The sequence below is a fragment of the Piliocolobus tephrosceles genome, chromosome 18, assembly GCF_002776525.5.
Source record: "Piliocolobus tephrosceles isolate RC106 chromosome 18, ASM277652v3, whole genome shotgun sequence".
Taxonomy (NCBI): Eukaryota; Metazoa; Chordata; class Mammalia; order Primates; family Cercopithecidae; genus Piliocolobus; species Piliocolobus tephrosceles.
The window spans coordinates 2489148-2508237 of record NC_045451.1 but is presented as its reverse complement, the minus strand read 5'-3'; the positions used below and the strand labels follow the sequence as shown (position 1 = coordinate 2508237).

At 46.3% G+C, this 19090-nt stretch overlaps 2 long non-coding RNA genes across 4 annotated transcripts in view; one reads left to right on the top strand and one right to left on the bottom strand.

Annotated features, from left to right (window-relative positions):
* Window positions 1-2643: 2643 nt before the first annotated feature.
* On the bottom strand, window positions 2644-3427 carry LOC111551030. Its single transcript, XR_002734241.3, has 2 exons — window positions 3126-3427; window positions 2644-3010 (listed from the first exon to the last, which is right to left on the bottom strand). It is a non-coding gene; the product is annotated as an uncharacterized LOC111551030 (long non-coding RNA).
* An 83-nt stretch (window positions 3428-3510) lies between these two features.
* LOC111551028 overlaps window positions 3511-19090 on the top strand; it is a 49765-nt gene continuing 34185 nt past the window's right edge. For 2 of the 3 annotated variants that reach the window (XR_002734239.1, XR_002734240.1), the window contains exon 1: window positions 3511-3808. This is a non-coding gene — a long non-coding RNA (uncharacterized LOC111551028). Of the gene's footprint in view, window positions 3809-18360; window positions 18456-19090 lie in introns of all 3 variants that reach the window. The other variant, XR_002734238.1, reaches the window with a different exon arrangement.

Below are 19090 nucleotides of genomic sequence, written 5' to 3'. Positions count from 1 at the left end.
ATTTATTTGTGTTCTGATTGTCTGTTTCTCCCGCTAGAACATTAGTAGGAGCTTGTGCCCTTTTACTCCTAAAGGCCAGCACCTAGAGCCCTTCTTCTTCAGCCCCTGATACATGTCTGTCACACAGGTTAGCACATGAATGGATGACCTCAGTTACCTGGCTGGAAAATGCTGGATTCCACCTTGACTCATTTTTTCTTTTCATTAGGTTTATTCATTTGATTTCCTCTTCTTCATTCTCTTGCTTCATTCCTGTCCTCTCTTGCCACAGCCCAAGTTTAATTTCACATCACTTCTGGACTGTTTTAATGCCTTACTCAATGCTTTAACTTTTTCAGTTTCTCTTTCTATTAATTCTTTTTATAGATCACTGTGGAATTAATCTTTCCATAAAGGAGATAAAGAAAAATCTTGTTTATAAATAAAAACTAGTTATAGCTGTTTCTGTCTCTCCAGTGGAGGAAATTATATTAGTAGGGAAATAAAGTGGCACATGATTCTCTTCAGCAACAACTCACAGTGGTGGATTGGGGAGGGAGAAGGGAAACGGGGGCTTCTGAGAGCATCTGTCAACCTTTCTGTTCTGTCAAAGGGCATAGTCTGAAGTCTATTTCTCTCCATTTGGCAGGCAAATGAGGTGTTGAATATGCAAAGTCAAGTCAAGAGCCCGGCAGGAGATGGGAAACAAAATTCTTTGCATTATAAACTGAGGGTAATCAAGTTTATAGAGAAAACCTGAAGGAGAGGGAGCTGATTATAGGAAACAAAGTTTGGAAGCAGGTGGTGCAGACTGTGAAACAAATGGAAGAGCCTTTTGTTGTCACAAATGTTCAATAAGTCAGCAGCACCCACAAATGCGTTGGATGCTGGAAGCTTTGTAGCTGAGGTACAGGGGAGGGATCCTTATTCAGCAGAGGTGCAGCAGTGCAGAATGAGGAAATAATATGTTAGTCAACAAGATGCAATTATTAAGTACACTCAGCTCATACATGACAAGAAAAATGCCAGCCAACCCCCACTTCTTGATAACTGAATTTCATCCCATGAGGAGTAGCATTGGAGTCCATTTCGTTTGGAATTCTGCAAGTTGGGTGTCAAGGTTGACATCTGGGACATGTTTTGAAAAGGTGCTTCCCACCTGTAAATCATCTCCTGGACAGTATTTGGTGGCTTCTCTGCAGGTAGACAAAGTACAGACTTAGCCCCACACTGAAGAACCTTCACGCTACGACCCTCACCTATCTTTGCAAACTAATTTCCAAAACCTGCCCCATGTGAGCCATTGTCTCTACATGGAAACAGCCAAGGCTAAGCCATACTCTTTTTTTTTTTTTTTGGTACCGTGTTTTGAATCCCCTTTGGAATGATGACAAGTTTCAGACCCATCTCAAGGAAAACATGGTGACAGACATTTAGTAGATAAAGCTTATCTGTAAAGGAGAAAGCTTAAGGACAACACACATTTCTTTCACTATTTGAAGAATACTGAGTAGGCGCAAAGTGGTCAAAATGTTTGTAGCTCCCAAGGGTAACCGAGACCTCTGGGTGAAATGTAAAAGAAAGTCAATTTTGAAGACATGCAGAAAGACTATTTTAACAACACAATTGGAATAAGCTGACTCACGACGCAAGTTTCCTGACTGGAGATGTCCACACGCACAGGTAACTCCAGAGAGCGATAGTACCTCCGAGCGCAGGCAGTTGTCATAACCTCCATGAAAAGCCCTTTCAAACTCTAAGGGTATATGGCCCAATTATTCTTGCAGTTTTTCTTGTCAATATTTTAGTTTTCCCTCTGTAAACCTTTATGGATGCTCTTGCTTGTACCAATCTTCTGTTTTGTTTTTAGTTACCTTTTCGTGTGCCTGTCTGGTATTCTCAATTAGACTGGAAGTGCACTGAGGCCAGGGACTGTATTTTATTCTCTGCATCTTAAGTGCCTGGTAGAGGCCCCATTCCCACCACCTGTTAACTACCTACTTTAGCCCAACTTCTGGTTTCCTTCAAGGTTGCTTATTCCAAGAATGTCCTTAGATAGGTAGTCCTTTTACATTTATGAAAGAAAGTGATGAAATTAAATAATTCACCTAGGGTATTAACATTGGAAAATCTAGTGTAGTTAACATTTCCTTTTGTGGGCCGGTGTTATGTGTTCGCAGTTACTGAGACTGAATTTAAAAACAGTCTTCTTTTCTCAGGAAATTGGACGAATGTCCATTTCCTGAGCCATTTCCCTGGGAGATGTTCAGACTGGCTAGCTTGGAGGTCTTTCAAGTCCTCTGGTTTTATTGTGAGTGGAAGTCCTACCATAGTGACTCTGGTAACTTTCCAGATGTCAGACATCATGTGTTAGCTCTGCTGGAGTCTCTAGATCTTGCCCCAGATCTATTATCTAAAAACCTAAATAGGCTTTGCATGTTGCACTTGCCATAAAGTAGTTTTTAGGACTGGAGACTCTGGAAAACTGTGGCTTCTTGTGATGTCTTCTCCACAGCAACAGCCCTGCCTGCACTGCATTCTTCTGCTTGTCCTGTTTTGAAAAGCACACGCTCCCCTCTCAGTTGTTGGTGCTGTATTCATTACTGCACTTTGGTTTTCTGTGTCTTACATGTTTGTAGATGGGCTTTAACAAAGAGCCATGGCTATGACAAACCAAGTGTGTTTATTGGGCTGAGCTAGCTCACACTCCATTCTGACCTCATCTAGTGTTCCTCCCTATCCTGCCAAGCCTGGAGCTAAAAACCACATTTCCCAGATCCCTTGCAAATCAGTTTGAATGAACAATTGGGTGGGAGGCTGGGCAGAAGCCCTCGGGTTGTGTCAGGGATGCAGCCTCAGCACCCCATGTGATCCTGCTGAGGCGGCTATGCTGCTCCTCACGGTTGGGCACCACTCTCCTGGGGTGAGGAGCCTTTGCTGCACCAGCGATTCAGGAAGCCACCTCGTCCCTGCTGATAAGCCTCCGTTTGCTTAATCTGGCTGGAATGGTTCTTGCTGTCAGCAATTGAACCTATACAATTAGAGATCATTAAAATTAATTAAATTTAATGAATAAACCAGTGAGCTGTATTTCAGTTTACAAATAAGTTTTCAGCACTTAAGAGTTTTTTCAGAGAAGCGCTTACCCATTTTGTAAAAGAAATATTTATTTCCCCAAACATGTCTGTTTCTCAGAACCTCCACTGCACGCCGGAAGCAGGAACGGGCTCTGAGGTCAACGTGTCAGCCGGCACCTCTAACTCCCACGTTTTTGTCGTTTTCCACCCGAGCTAAGGGCAATAAAAGCTTGGCTCAGAATTGAAGCCTGCTCTGTTCCAGGACAAGAAAAGTCAGAGCCTAGAAGGTCCCTTCCTAGGCTTGGCTAGCCGCTGGGGATGAGAAAGCGGCATCCTCCACGTGCAGCCAGCCCCGAGCCTGGGCGCCGCGGGCGGCACCGAGAGGCAGGAAGGAGCGGCCTGAAGACCCGCCGCTTTCCTCTTCCTCTTCCGAGGCCTGTGAGAGGAAGTGAGCCCCGCCCAAGAAGAAGGCAGAGAGCCTGCAAGCTCCTGCTGGCACACTTTCTCCTCCTGAGGGACTAGTTCTGCCATTTATTTAGAAGCCATGTTTATGGAGGTAGAATTGTTTACAGAGTAGAAGTCATCCTTTTGAATGTGCAGATCAGTGAGATTTGACAAATACATTCAGCAGTGGAACCACCATCACGATAGAGTTTCCTTGTGAGTCTTTGGAGTCCATTCTCTCCCCCAGCGGCAGCTCGTGGCGGCCACTGCTTGCTTTTCCCAGCGTGTCAGACAGATGGGCTCATACGGTATGTAGCCTCTGTGTCTGTCCTCTCCCATGTAATGACATAGCGCTTCTGAGATGGACGCATTTGCAGGAGGCAGTAGCTTATTGCTCCAGCAGTGCTCCACGGTGTGCGTGCTCTGTGATTTGTGTCTCCAGCCGCCCGCTGGTGGACGTTGGGGCTGTTTCTGGTTTTTGGTTTTGTTTTTGGGTTTTTTTTTTGAGATTATGAACAGAGCTATGGTAAACATTTGCCTGCAGGTTTTTTTTCTTTCCACAGATCTTTTTATTTCTATTGGCAGAATGCCTATGGCAGATTGCCGAGTCGACACGGTGGGTGTCTGTTGAATTTTGAAGAAACTTTCAAACTGTTTTCCAAGGTGTTTGTGTGATTTTTCACTCCCCACTGCAATGCATGAAGGTTTCAGCTGCTCTGCATTCTTGCTGGCTTTTGCTGTCAGCAGGTGTCTGGGTTTTAACTTTTTAAATTAAAACAAGCCATTTTAGTAGCTGTGTATTGATTTTCATGTTCATTTTCTTAATAGCCGATGATGATGAGCAGCTTTCTGTGCATGCTCATTTGCTGCCTGTGTCTTCTCGTTGGTGAACTGTCTACTGAAATATGTTGCCCCCCCCCCCCCCCCCCCCCTCCTTTTTTTTTTTTTTTGAGACAAAGTCTCCCTCTGTTGCCCAGTCTGGAGAGCAATGGCACGATCTCAGCTCACTGCAACCTCTGTCTCCTGGGTTCATTCTCCTGCCTCAGCCTCCTGGGATTACAGGCATGCACCACCATGCCCATCTAATTTTTGTATTTTTCATAGAGATGGGGTTTCACCAGGTTGGTCAGGCTTGTCTCGAACTCCTGACCCAGTGATCCACCCGCCTTGGCCTCCCAAAGTGCTGGGATTTCAGGCGTGAGCTACCGCGCCCAGCCATGTTGCTCTTCTAAAATTGGATTGTTTGTCTTTCTGTTGAGTTGTAAGAATTCTTTACATATATATATATGTCTTTTGGGTAAGTCCTTTATCAGGTATTTGTTTGCAAATGTTTTCTCCCAGTCTTCTGACTTCTCATTTTATTAATAGTGTACTCATTTATTAATTGAGTACTTTCTATAGTTCCACATTTTTTCCAGTATTGGCATACTATGAAGCATTTTTAAAAGTTTTAAAATAGTTGCTTTAAGGTTAAAGTCTATATCTGTGCTAGTAAGAGTAAAGGCTTCTCATATTCTCATCATATCCTGTCTTCAAATGATATTTTACCACATCATTTGTAGTAAAATCTTAGATACTTTTTGCATGCTCTTTGTGTGATTCTTACATATTTTACTTCTACATATTAGTCATATTCATTTTCATAGAAAATTACTGCTGCAACACCTTACCACAAAAATTAGGCAAATTTATTATCTTACAATTCTGGAGGCCAGAAGGTCTGCAGAAGTCTCCCTGAGCTGGAGTCCAGATGTTTGCAGGGTCCGCCCCTTTCTGGAGGCTCCAGGGACGAAGGTTTCCCGGTCTTCTCCAGCTTCTGGAGGCCATTGCATTCATGGCTACAGCCCCTTCGTCCACCTCCAGGACCAGCTAGGTCTCTGTTGCTGCCTGTTCTCCCATAGTCCCACCTCCCTGACCACAGCCAGGAGACGGCCTCTGTTTGTAAGGCCCTTGTGGTTAGATTGAACCCCCCGCAGATAAGCCAGGAAAACCTTCGCACCTCAAAGTCCTTAATTTAATCCCATCTGCCAAGTCCCCCTGCCATGGAAGATGGTATAATTGAAGGTTTCAGGGTTTAGGATGTGGACATCTTTGGGGTCTGTTATTCTGCCTAACACAATATGTGAGAGACTGAATAATGTACTGTTACTGTTTTAGTGTTTGACCTCAGTTATATGTTTAAAGTGAATAAAAATTGGCCGGGCGTGGTGGCTCAAGCCTGTAATCCCAGCACTTTGGGAGGCTGAGTCGGGCGGATCACGAGGTCAAGAGATCGAGACCGTCCTGGCTAACACGGTGAAACCCCGTTTCTACTAAAAAATACAAAAAACTAGCCGGGCGAGGTGGCGGGCGCCTGTAGTCCCAGCTACTCGGGAGGCTGAGGCAGGAGAATGGCGTAAACCCGGGAGGCGGAGCTTGCAGTGAGCTGAGATCCGGCCACTGCACTCCAGCCTGGGCGACAGGACAAGATTCCGTCTCAACAACAAAAATAAAATTAAAGTGAATAAAAATTAAAACGTGTTTTAGATTTACCTGCATTTTACCATCTTCAGAGCTTCGTTTCTTTGTGTAATCCAAATGACCATTTGGCATCACACTGCTGCCTAAAGAATTTTAGCATTTGGTGTACAGCAGAACTGCTGGTAATATATTTTCTCAGCTTCTTTTTTGGTCTGGAAAATCTTTATTTTACCTTTTCTGGGGAAGATATTTTCTGTGAGTATGAAATTCTCTCTGACAATCATTTTCTCTTTCATTATTTTAAAGATGTCCCTCTATTACCTTCTGGCTGTGTTACTTCTGAGGAGAAGTGTGCTGAGATTCTCTTTGGTGTTCCTGGAGAAGTGTGCTGAGATTCTCTTTGGTGTTCCTCTGTAAGCAATGTGTAATGCTCTTTCTCCTAGTTGCTTTCAAGATTTTCTCTTTATTTTTTCTCCTAGATGTTTGAGGGTATTTTTGTTTGTTGTTTATCCTTCTCAAGCTATCCGGAGCTTCTGGGATCTGTGAGCTTCTTTTAATTCCGAAACATATTTCTTCTCTCTTGTTTATTCCTGTCTTTCTTCCTAGGGTATCAATTACACCTGTGTTAGACCAAGTGTAGTATCCCAGTGGCTCCTTCTTCCTTATCCCCCATCTTTTTCTCACTTTTGTTCTTCTTTGTGTTTAGTTCATGTGACTTCTGTCAGCCTAGCTTTAAGCTCACTGATTCTTTCCTCAGCTGTCTTCAGTGGGAAGACACAGGATACCCCTTTTCTCCTGTATCCATGAGGTAGTTTCTTTGCCCTAGGGAGAAAGGACAGGGGCAGTAAAAAAAAAAAACAAAAAAAAAAACCTGATTTTATGGCCAGATGCCCAGGCTTGCCCAGTGCCTGGTCTGGACCAGCAGAACCAGAGGCCGCCTGCTCCAGCCTTTGCTTGACTGATTCTAGCACTGAGAAATCAGCAATGATGACTGAGCACCCTGCGGGGAGCCAGAGTGGAGGAAGGCCCGGTCCATGCTGCAGGCATATCCAGCCTGCAGAGAGAAAAGGGAGGCAGGGACACAAACCCTTTGGAACCCAATGCCTTTGGAATCCTCGCCCTGCTCTGAGCCCAAGGTGACCATAGTCCCCTGGCTTTCCACATCTTAAGCAGAAACAAACCTCTAGAGCATAACATGCTATTTAAATAAATTGTGAGTTCCAAGACTAGCATTGCACAAAGAACTCTATGTCAGGATTCTGAAATCAATATATGCATGCAGGGATTTTATGGTACGTAAAGGCTTTAGATCCTGGGCCATTGACACTCCAGTTCCCAGTAAGTTGGTGTTTCTTCTTCTTTTTTTAAAATTTGAGCTTAAAATTCCCTTCTCATTATCTTTTCTGAGATTCCCAAATGAGCAAAAAACTTTAAAAATGCCATGGACTTTAACATATGAAAGGTCAGTAAAATATATTTATTAGATGAATGTCCCAGATATAATAATTTTCTCTTTTTCCTTTAATGAAAATGTCAACTCACTTTGTGGTTATCTGGGAAGTAAATAATAGATTACTTCTCAATAATGTTATGATACAATCATTTAAAGGAAAAGCAACCGCATAGGTTCAATAAACTTGGCATAAATAGTTAAAATGACTATTATCCTAAATTTCCTTCCTCAAAAGAAAATTTTATCTTAATGGAGTAAAACACAAGAAAGCCTTACTAGCAGAATAAAGCAGGTGGCTTAATTAATAATCTGGAGACCTTAATGATATTCTCCTTTTCCCCAAGGGCTTTTTTGAAACTAGAATTGTGTTTGAACTATGTGTATGTCCTTGTCATTTAATGCTAAGATTATTTTATCACACTTCTGTGTGCAGGTTTTCTGAGCTACATTACTTTTCTAATTACACTGATTATCTGCACATAATTTAGGCCAAATTTGAAGCACTTTTCAGCTTACAGTTTCTAGATAATTGCTGGCAGGGCATGAGCTACGAATGAGTTGGGTTTTGACGGTCCAGAGTGAGGTGGGTTGTGTAGTTCTGACTGTGTCCTAGGAAAACAATATTATACGATGGTTCTGTCTCTAGGCCTTCCAACAACATTTTTTTTTTTTGCATTTTTAAATTTTGTGGAGAATATGCAGGTTTGTTACATAGGTATACACATGCCATGCTGGTTTGCTACACCCATCAACCCATCATCTACATTAGGTATTTGTCCTAATGCCCTCCCTCCCCTAGTCCCCCCCCCCCGACAGGCCCCAGTGTGTGATGTTCCTCTCCCTGTGTCCATGTGTTCTCATTGTTCAACTTGCACTTGTGAGTGAGAACATGTGTGTTTGGTTTTCTGCTCCTGCCAACAACATCCTTTTTAATCCATCATGTACCTGAAATATAGCATGGTGGTGAAACTGTACTCCAGAATGGAATCATTCATATAACATAATGATGTTAAAAGTGCATTTGGACGTTTGTTAATCAGATTTTGAGAACAGAGCTTCTTAGGGAGGTGGTTGGACCACCATAGTCCTGCATCTTCAGGGAGCTGCTCACCATTCCCACTACTGCAGGCACCACTGACCCCTGAGTGAGACCCAGCCACTAACGAGACCTGATGGAGGTGCTGTGTCCCTGGCCTGCCCTTCTGGCCCGTAAGTGTGGTTCAGTTCTTGGCACTGATGGGCTGGTCGGATGGTGGTGAGGTCAAGCACTCCTTTGGTGCCTGAGGCGTGGCGTGTGGACTTCAGGACCCTCTTCCTGAGATGATGATCGCCCCTCAAGGGTGGGAATGAGTTCTTCCAGGGGTCAGCGGTGTGTCACAGGCAAGCACAGCGCATTACTAGAAAGCATGCATTTTATTAAGTAGAAGGTATCTTTATTTCCCTGAATATTAAGACACCTTTGGACTGATGGAAAGGTTGCCCTGGGAAAGGTGGAATATTTGTTGTTACAACCTAAAGCAGCATGCCTAACACCATGTTTGCCAGCGCTCATGCCCACACTGCCATCTCGGGGCTTTCTAGGGGAGAGGAAGCAAGAGGAGGCCCTTGAATTTCTAACTGATTGCTCCAGTCAAAAAATTGCTAAGAAGGACTTGGTGGAAAAGGGAAAACTCAAAAGTGAAGCATGCTGTGCAGAAACCAGAGCTCTGGCCGCTCCCAGGATAAGAGTCACAGTCAGGCTCCTGTTGTCTGGGCCCAGTAATGCCATGCACACCATCCACGTCAGCTGTCCTGAGAACCAGCAAGGCTTCCAAAGCTTAATTTCTCTTAGAGACCAGTACTGTCCCTGGTGGTGGTCATTCTCAGGCTAAACCTGTGATCTTAGCATGCACAGATGCAGAGGCACTGTTTTTGGTATTGCTGTCATTTTCTTGGGAATGTATCAACTGAGTATATAAGGGTAAGGGGTCTTTTTTTAAAAAAATCAACCAAGTTTATTTTTATTCATTAATTTACCATGAAAATGGTTTCTTCCCAGTAGAGAAGTCAGTCTGGGAAACCCAGATAAAAACTAGAAATGATCTCGTTTGCAGTGAAGGAGGCGGTGCGGAAGGCCAGGGAGCTGGGGATCTTGTTTGCAGTAACGGAGGCGGTGCGGGAGGCCGGGGAGCTGGGGATCTTGTTTGCAGTGACGGAGGCGGTGCGGGAGGCCGGGGAGCTGGGTCACTTGACTTGGTTTTCTCGCCTCCTCTGCTCACACAACATCTCAGTTACAGTGCGGTTCACACAGTTTTGAAAGGTTCCTCAGAGGATTCCTGAAAATGCCCCGGGCTGCTGGTCTCCTCCACCTCACCACCCACGCCAAACCCTGGCAGGAAAGGAGCTCTTTCTCTCTGCTGATGGGCACCCGAGTCCTCAGGTTGGCTTGGAGAAATGCTGGCCCTCTTCTTTTCCTAAATGTCGACAGGTAACGTTTAGAAGAGATCTTGAGGTGCTTCCATGTCCTTCTTAGCCTAGAGGGAGGGGAAGGTGAAGGAGAGTCCATTTTTTACAGTAGGAATACAAAGAAGAAACATGGAATAACACTCAGATTCTTAGGATTTTGCAGCTGGACAATAGGCTGTAGAGAGAAGGGGTCATTCGAGTTCCGTTAGATTCCCACTAAGTGCATCCCCGACCAAGCCCAGGACCCACGCTCATGGGCCCTGCTTCCCACTTCACACCCCGACCAAGCCCAGGACCCACGCTCACGGCACCGCTACCCACCTCACACCCCAACCAAGCCCAGGACCCACGCTTATGGCTCCGCTCCCTACCTCACACCCCAACCAAGCCTAGGACCCATACTCATGGCCCTGCTCCCCACCTTACACCCCAGCTGCAGCATCCGAGGGGAGGGGCAGGACAAGGTGGCAGAGACGGGGCATTTTCACCCAAAGAAGACCAAAAACAGCCAAAGGGATGGTTTAAATACCTGCCTTTCCTATTTTTTCACTGACTCCATGGTAACAAACAGATTTTGCAGTAAGAACCAACATACACACACCCCTGAAACATATTTCAGCAAATAATGCTGACATTATGTGTAGCACACGCTGATATTTTCTATTCTATTCCGTTCTCTTTTTCTTTTTCGTTTTTTAAAAACAAATGATAATGAAAACCCACTAAGCTAAGGGTCGTGGCCAGCTAATGGGTAATACCCTTCGGTTTGGAAATACTGATTTAAATTTTGGCTTGCTCTAAGCTATAATTCACATTTGACATTTAGATCATATTTTTCCCCTACTGAACTCTCAAGTGGGAGCTGAGGCAGTACTTAATAAATACAGAGAAAAAGAAGGAAAGAAAATTGATATTTACAACACAAGCAAGTTTTAGTGTGAGTTAAAAAAGCGGGTTTTTGTGATGAAAATCTTCTAAAATTGTGGCAATGGTTGCACACATCTGTGAATGCACTAAAAGCCATTGAATTGTACATTTTAAATGAGGGCATCGTTGCTCTGTGAGTTATATCTCAAGAAAGCCATGAAAATAAGCAAACGAGAACAAACAGTTCTGTCCTAGGCCCTGCGAGGCCTCTTTCTAAGCCTCGCCGCATGTCCATCTGGGCCATTAAACTCCTCAAGGCGCTGATGACTTCCTTGTGTAAGAGATATTGTTGTTTCTTGTAAGGCACTGATGTACTTTTGCTTCCTTATTGGGGTAACATTTAAAGACAATAACACTGATGATTTTAAGTGTGCATTTAAAAAAAGTTTTGACAAATGTATAAACACGTGTAACAACCCACCCCAATCAATACATAATGCATTTCCATCACCGCAGCAGGTTTCCTTGGTCCCCTTTCAAATCCGTCCCTGGTTTCTGATTTTAGGGCTGTGCTCTGCCTCGCTGGGAGCCCCATCCAGGGAGGTGGAGTCCTGTGGGTGCTGCTTGCAGGGCAGTTCCTCATTTTGTGGCTGGAACTTCTGCGTTCTCCCTGCATTCTGTAACTCTCCAGTGTCTTCAAGCAGTTATTCTTCAGATGTATCTTTCCAGTGTTTCATTGCTGTCAGCAAGTGAGTAATTCTATAGGAGCAATTCTAGCAATAGAGGGCACTAGAACAAAAACTTGTTTTTGATTTTGTCTCCAGAAGTCTCTGAAAATTCCTTACGACATCCTTACATTTAATATATTTTGAAATGTTACTCTCCATCAAGCTACACATGAACCACTGTTAAAATTTTCATCTCAAATTATGCTCAGCCTAGTTTATTCAACCAGTCTCCTTAGAGTTTGCTCCATGGTAAAAATATGTAATCTAAGCAAAATAATAAAAATACGACTAGCCTAAAATATATGCTTCCCATTGTCCTACAGCATTTAATTATGCACATATCCTCTTGCTGATAGCCACATGCCTACAGTATTTAGATATTATAAGTAAAATCTCAAAACAGGTGCAACCACTGATCTGAATTGCCTCATAGCAGTGCCTCTCAGTGGAGGGTCACCGTCATGTAGGGGACTTCAGCAGGGTCCAGAGGCCACGCAGACTGTTGTGTCCTGGGAAGGGCCTTCTGCGGGCTGTAGTGGGTGGGGACGGGGATGCTGCCAAGCATCTCTCAATGATCAGAAAGGCACCCAGCACCACACGATCGTCCAGAAGCAACATCTGCAGCGCCACGAGTGAGAAACCCGCTGTGTCCTCTAAGTGCAAATTCTCTCATGTAATAGACGACTGGGAGTGGGCTAGCAGGCAATAAAATACTGAAGCTAAAAGTAAAAAATGTCACCCTTCAAATCCATACTAGTTACCAGCGTTTGGATTCTTGACAAAATGCTTAAATTCTGTTTTTGTTTTTTTTTTGAGACAGGGTTCCCCTCTTGTCACCCAGGCTGGAGTGCAGTGGCGTGATCTCGGCTCACTGCAACCTCCACCTCCCAGGTTCAAGCAATTCTCCTGCCTCAGCCTCCTGAGCAGCTGGGATTACAGGCGCCTGCCATCACGCCCAGCTAATTTTTGTGTTTTTGGTAGAGATGCGGTTTCACCATGTTGACCAGGCTGGTCTTGAACTCCTGACCTTAGGTGATCCACCCTCCTCGGCCTCCCAAAGTGCTGGGATTACAGGCATGAGCCACTGCACCTGGCCCAAATGCTTCAATTCTTAAAGCTTCCTTTCTCATTTTTTGTAGTATTATTTTATTTTTGTAGAAGCTGCAATGTCTTTATTTTCATTATTCACAAAATATTAAGAAATAGTTCATATATTTTAGGTGTACAATATGATGTTTTGATATACATTTTCATCCATAGATTTGGAGTAAGGATACCAACGTCATGAGGACTAAAAATAACATTTGTCTTCGCACACAGCCCAGCTCAACATGGTTTTGGCGTCTTGTCTAACACATGCCACAAACAAGACTCACGTGGAGTCGGGCGGCCACAGTCAGGATCGGGAGCTCCCAGACTGGCTGCCCCCTTTCCATGAACATTGTGCTTGCGGATTCACAGAAGCCCATTCCCCCGGGCTGTACACGCTGCTGGGTATCAGGGCTTGTTTGCTTCCTTTCACCGCGGACTCCCTAGAGCTTGGAATGGTGCCTGGAACACAGACGCGCTCAAAGAACAAACACTGTGGGGTCTCTTCTTAGGTGCCATTGGCATGGTACAGAGAATAACCAACTGACGACACTCCAGTGAATTTTTGTTCACAATGTTTATTTTACAGTACATTTTTATTTTACAACTTAATTCACAATTCATGGTTTTCTGTTGTGTGTAATCTAACCCCATAGAAGTTTTGTGTGGACAAGTCTTCTCCTGTGTGTACGTTTGGGAGTGGTGCTGCTGGGTGGTGGGGTGGTTTTCTGTTCAGCATTCTGAGGACCTGCCAGGTTGTTTCTGGCAACCAGCCCTGCAGGGTGTTTCTGACCTGCCCGTCCTGAGCAGCCCTGGTTCTTTTCTGCCTGTGGACCATTCCATATGAATAGTCCAATTAACATGTGAATGTATTATCACATTAATAGGTTAAGGAATTGGCACCCTAATAACAGTCACTCACATTCCCCGTAAGCTCCTCCCGGCGTCTGTCCCACCTGAGTCGGTTCTCCTGCTGGCTTTGTCGCTTCAGGCCCTGCGCTTCCTGCATTGCAGGTGCCATGCACTTTCTGTTGAAAGCTGGACATCGAGTCATAGGAAATGGAGAGAACAGGACCTTCCGGTGACGATTTGTGCCAGCCTGGTTAGCATCTGGGCTTTGCTCATCAGTTGCCTGCGGCACCTAATCCAGGTGCACCCTGGTGAGCTTGTTCTTCTCTCTCTCAACTGTGAGCTTTCCTACAGACGTCTTTTCAGAGGAAGTCTGTGTCTCTCAGCTCTTGTGGCTGTAATCACAGTCACCACCCTGGAATCCTGTTGTGGTGGTGGTAACGTCTGGGGAAGGAGGAACACCCTGTAACGTTAGGATTGAGTGTCAGGCTCACCTCGCGCTGGTGTCTTGGGGCCACGGCTCTTCCTGTTCTCCGGCGGCACTGAGGTGATGCCCGTGTTGCTGCTGCTTCCCCGGCAGATGCCTCCCAGTGTTTCCTGACACTCTGCCCTGCAGTCTGTGCTTCCTACGGTCCCCTCAGGTGGCACAGGAATGCTGGGAGGGCAGGAGCGGGAGGAATTCTTTTCCCCCAGCAAGGATAAGACTCTGGCACAGTATTTCCCTCTGGAGGGAGGGCCTTTGGTATATGGAGAAGGCTCTGGGTGTATTTCACAATGACTGCTTTTTCCTCCACCGGTGGTGCCATGAGGGTCTCTCGGGGTCTCTTGGATTGTTACTGTGAGCACCCACTGGGTTCTTCAAGGTAAGGCCGTGGAAGTGCAGAGGATCCCGTAGCTCTGCAGCCCCACCCTGCAGCCTCCAGATAGTCCACACTGGCCTCCAGGGGTTCATGAGCACCACCATTGGAGGGTTCCGCTGAGCTTCAGTGGCTCCTGCTCCAGATCAGTGGTCTCAACCCTGACTCTCTGCAGGAGCCTGTCTGCAGATTTGGGGTTGAAGGGTGCATTCTGACCTCTGTTTCCTGATGGTCTGAGGGTCAGTTTGTTCACTTTCCGTTTGTGGATGGGAGTGACAGCCTTCACGTCTCCACATTTTTGAGCAGAAACCAAAAGGCTTCTGATACAGTTTGGATGTTTGTCTCCTCCAGATCTCATGTTGAATGTGATCTCCGGTGTTGGAAGTGGGGTCGGGGGAGGTGTGAGTCACGGGGCGGATCCCTCCTGAATGGCTTGGTGCTGCCCTTGAGGTAATAAGTGAGTTCTCACTCTACCAGTTCACAGGGAGAGCTGGCTGTTCAAAGAACCTGGCAACTCCTACCCCCTTTCTCTGCTCCGTCTCCTGCCATATGACATGCCTGCTCCCCCTTCACCTTCCACCATGAATAAAGCTTCCTGAGGCATCACTGGGAGTTGAGCAGGTGCTGGAGCTATGCTTGCACAGCCTGCAGAACTGTGAGCCAAATAAAACTTTTCTTTATAAATTGGCCAATCTCAGGTAGTCCTTATAGCAACACGAAACACACGAACACAGATCCTTCCTTCTTTAGAGGGTGACTCAGGTGCATTCTGCCCTAACATTTAGAAATGTCTGCCAGTGATGCCTCGGTCTCCAACCTTCTTGACGTCTCCTGAATTTGAGTACTTAAAACCCCACGCTTCTGTTTGCTTCAGGCCTCTGTGTCTGGGCATTTGGCATTCTGATGTTGAATTGAATGTGGGCTCTGTCTGGCAGGCAGCTCGGCTCTATGAGGTCCTGGAGTCTCTTGACTGTAACAGGCAATCCTCATGGTGCAGCCTGGTCTTCTCTGCGCGTCCATTCTCCCTCCTTGGCAGGACCCCGGACTGTTTTCTTCTTCTGCCAGTGTTGGGGGTGCCTCCAAGTGCTTATCTCCAGGGCCCAGTGGAACCCCAAGTTCTCCACCACCAGCTCCTCATGCCCCATCTCCCTCCTCTGCTTTGGTGACTCAGATGAAAGCTGAACCATCCTCTGTGCCAAGAGCTTCCCCACCCAGCAGGACTTAGCTGATTTTCTCTAGAGACACATTTTTCAGGCTCGTTGAGTAAAATAGTAAAGAAAACAGCTTATATTGGTGTGATCTGCATTGGACCATTCAACTCCATGCTGAAGTCCTTCCAGCATTGAGTTAGCCTGCTTGGGCCCAGGCATGAAAAATAGCACGCAAGCTCCCTGGCCGGAGGCAGGAGTCCAGGTCCCCTCTCCGGGCAGGAACTTGCCTGCTGCATGTACTGAGTGCTCCATACACGCACTCAGCTCCAGGTTCCTGCAGGAGCCTCCTCGGTCCCAGAAAGGAGTCTCCAGTGTGACAGCTCCAGATCTCGCCGCCACACAGGTAGAATTTCTGTAAGAAATGGGGATGCATTGGCTGTTGGAAGTAAAGGGCTACTGTGTCCCCACCTGTGCACTGGAACTGCTGGTTGTCAAAGGGAGCTTCCAACCATGACTCCAAGTTGTCAACCTTTGCTACATGCCAGCATTACTCACCCAGCTTTTAAAGTCCGGATACCCAAGCTTCCCAAAGCACGTATGTCGGTGGTTACAAACCTTCCCCACGGGACCCCAGGGTGCAGCCTAAGTTGGACTCACAGTCCTATCCCTTCTTCTGGGCAGCAGAACCATTTCTACATGTGCTTAGGTCAGACAGTGTGTGCTCAGCTTACAACAGCACACGCTGCACACACTATGAACACTTGGCACACACAGTGCACACTTAGCACGCACAGTGTACACTTGGCACACAGCACATGCTCGGCACACACAGTGCCTACTCAGCACACGAAGTCTACTCAGCTTACACAGCACATGCTTGGCACACTTGGTGCACACTTGGCTCACACAGCGCACGCTCAGCACACCGTGCACTCTTGGAACACACAGCAACTGGCTCACACAGTGCATTCTTGACACACACAATGCACACTCGGCACACACAGTGCACACTTGGCTCACAGTGGTCCCAACTGCTCTGGCCTCTGCAAAAATTCCCATTCCTACCAAGATCCCGGAACCTCCTTGCTGAGCATAATGGGCTTGTTACCCCAGTAGTGCTTCAGTTCCCCCTTTGCTAGTCTTGCTGCACAGTGAAGCCTGTTTTCCTGACAAGCACATCCACTAGAATGCTGCTCTCAAGACTGGCTGCACGATGGAATCTGCTGGGGAGCCTTAGACATTCCTGAGGCTCGGATCTCATCGTAGGACTTCCTCATCGCATGCCCTGTGGCCGAGGCATTAGGAGTTGGAAAACTCTCCTAGGTGGATGTAACAAGCACTTGAGGCCCTCTGGTCTAAACCTGGTGCTGACACCCACTGAGGCTTAGGATCACCTGGAGAGCTTTGGTAAAACAGGTTGCTGGGCCCAGCCCCAGAAGTTCTGATTCCGTAGGGCTGGGGTGGAGCTCAAGGATTTGTATTTCTAACAAGTTCTCAGGTGATGCCGTTCTGGGAGCAGATTTTGAGAACCATTGCATTTATGGCACTGAGCTGAATCTTTGATCTCCTCTGTGGGAGAGAAGGTTGATGGATGCTGCTGACTCCTGCAGGGTGAGGAGCTCAAGGCCCCTGCAATGCCTTCATGGAGAAGCTCTAGACGGGATGGGTAAAGATCCAGTGTGCGACAGATGGTGCATTACGGATGGAACTTTTGGCATAAAAACTCTGAGTTCCCTGTGAAATGCCCTATTTAAAAAACATGCTGCTGGGATTTTCCTTTTTCTGCAATCTCTCCTGTGTGTTGGTGTGATAACAGGAGAATGTTTCTCCCACTTGAATTATTTGTCCTCCTTGGAAAGTCAATGGTGAACTAAGGTGGACATACAAAGAGAGAGACGGCCGGGGTTGTTGACGAACTGCCAGCGGCATGAGTTTTCCCCGTAATTCACCGCTGCCTCCTCTGAGTCCTTCTTTCTTGCCCTCTGCTTTCCATTTGAGTGAAAAAAATCTCAAGACTCAAAGTCTGTGTCGGGGTCAGAGCGCTTTGCCTGCATGAGCATGATTCTTACAGGCAAAGAAAAGCTGTACGGTATGCGCCCTACATCAGGAAGCCACGCTGGGAACTATGCCGCAGTCGATCCACATTCACATCATCCACATTCATTTCCTTCAAGGAGAACTGAACGAGGAAAGAGGACATCAGCGTGGTTCAGGTACCTGCAGCCAGGTGCCAGGTGTGCGTCCTGTTTCCACTGTCCACCAGCAGCGTGACTTTGGCGAGTTACTTCCATTTGTACCCTCACTACTGTCCTTTGTAAAATCCTGGTAATGACTCTAACTGTTTTGTACAGTCTGTGTGAGGACCCACGGCTGGTACATACACAGCACAACACAGCACAGCTTGGCTGCTGCACAGAGCAAGCATTCAGCACATTCATCCTTCCCTCTGCCCTGCTCCTTTTAAAGGGGGAGCTCACCTGGCTTAGTAGCCTAGTTAAGGACTTGAAGGTTCTAACCCCTAGACTAGTAAATTTTCCTCTCATTTCATTTTGGTCAATAATGTCCTCCCCAAATCCTCAGCCTTGTAGTAAGACCGTGGAGCTTCCTCTCCACCTCCTCCAGTGCTTCCATTGGGAGTGCTGGTTTTCCCTCACATCCCCCATCGCCAAAGCTTTAAGTCACTTAACTTGGAATAGAGACTACGGGAGGAGAGAATGAGGGAGGGATGTTAGAGGCTCGTCCAGTCCTAGGAAATCCTAACCATCAAATGTGATGGTGGATAAAATCGAGTTGCCCTTTACCTAGAGGTGTTTTGTTGTCTTCTCTCTGTGGGAATGCAATATAAACCAATGCAGAATACTCAGTTCCCGTTTCCTCTGAACCAAAGAGCAACTTCCATTAGTTCGTGGATGTGTGTGTTGTGATCTCTGACATGTTGGCCTGTCTCTTGTCTCCTGACAGTTGCAAATGTCGCCGTGATAAGATCAGTATTTAGAACCCTGGTGACATCGCTGCCGTGCTGAGCTGCCAGTCGAGGGAGATCTCAGGAATGTCTGGTGGGTCTGATTCTCCTTATTAGAGTGGGTTGGCGCAGGTGTTGTCAAGGTCTAGGGAATGGGAGCTTGGCGGAGGGCTTTAGCCGACTGCACGTGGCAACAACTGATTTCTCAGAACTGTTTAAGAGAATAAGCAGCTGTCTTCTGACAAATAACAATTTGTGGGAGCCAGGAGTGTGGACTGAAGTGGTTTGTGATTAAAGTATCTGGGTTTCAGCCTTGCACACCCACGTGAAACATAATGCCTTCAGTAATCACCGTAGCACATGATGAACGGAACACAGACTGTCCTTATCTCGAAGAGAAATCCTTCTTTCTCCTCTTATTTGAGAGGGGCAGCAAAGGAGTGTTGAGATCAAATTCTTTTCTCTTTGTGATTGTCTTGAGCATGACATAAAGTGATTCTCATAGTTTGAAAAGCTGTGCTAAGATGACATCTAAGTCGGCACCTCTCAGGGCCTGAGAGGGGTGACAGGGGTGTGGCTTCTCACAGCGCTGACACAAATGGGCTCATTTGAAGTAAGAATGCTCTCTGAGAGGAAAGGTTCTTAGAAGGATGTCATTTCACAGGACTTGCAAGGCAATCTGAGTGCGTCCCCATGCCGCCAGCATATTCTCCCTTTCCCAGGTTAATA